We start from the raw sequence: 1044 nt of genomic DNA on the forward strand, positions 1-1044 counted from the left end.
GACTCTCCATCAATCTGACAGAACGATGTTATGTCATTTCTAAGTTTAGAAGTTTTGGATGGAGGGAAATATTTGGATAGAAATTTCTGTGAAAGTTCTCCCTAAGTTCTAATAGATCCAGGTGCTAACGAGATTAACCACATCTTAGCCTTATCCTTAAGTGAAAAAAAAAAAGTCTAAGTCTAGCAACATCGTTTAAAACTCTATTATATTTAAAGGTAGCACAAAGTTTTAAAAAACAAGCGAGGTGTAAATTAGGATCTTCATTTGGTGTACCTCCGAATTAATTGTTTTGTACCATTTGGATAATAGCAGGTTTAAGCTCAAATTAATTAGCAGCTACATCAAGATTTTGGATAGATTAGTGAATTTCATCTGCTGTAGGATTTAAATAATCTCATAGGGGTCTAGGTTGGTGTTCATTTTCTATTCCTTGATTATTCACGTTGTTTTTCATTGTGTCAGAATTTCTAGGTTCTCTTCTCAGTCTTCTAATTTTTCTAACAGTGCGTTTTAATTCTGAATCGTAGGGTATAAGATTTTCAGGTCCAAATTTACGTATACAATTTGAAATCAGTACAAATAAAACAGTTAACTAAATATGAAAATAAGTTGCAATTCCAGTAAAAATTTTTTAACAGTCATAATTTGTCTGTTACTCTAATTATGATTCTTGTTTACTCCCCGACAACGACGCCAAGAACTTGACAGCGACTTTATATATGCTTAAAAATACAAGTGTTTAATACTGCCGCTAGAAGATTTAATTCCTCAGCAACGACAACAAAAACTTAATAACGGTTATAGATTCAATAAAGATGTATATATAAAATATTTAATAACGGTAAAGTCACACTTATCAATGCAAGTATATGTATCACTCAAGTTATATAGGGCTCTAATGGAGTCCTAGATATCGATCCCACAGGAAGTAATACTAGAAGCTACGAACTAAGATTTTAGAAAAGCAATACTTAATCGCAATAATGAAATTCAAATTGCTTATCTGTCACTAATAGGCAATTGAAATAAATATGTAATTTT

The sequence above is a fragment of the Phalaenopsis equestris genome, unplaced genomic scaffold (assembly GCF_001263595.1).
Source record: "Phalaenopsis equestris unplaced genomic scaffold, ASM126359v1 Scaffold219150, whole genome shotgun sequence".
NCBI classification, from domain to species: Eukaryota; Viridiplantae; Streptophyta; class Magnoliopsida; order Asparagales; family Orchidaceae; genus Phalaenopsis; species Phalaenopsis equestris.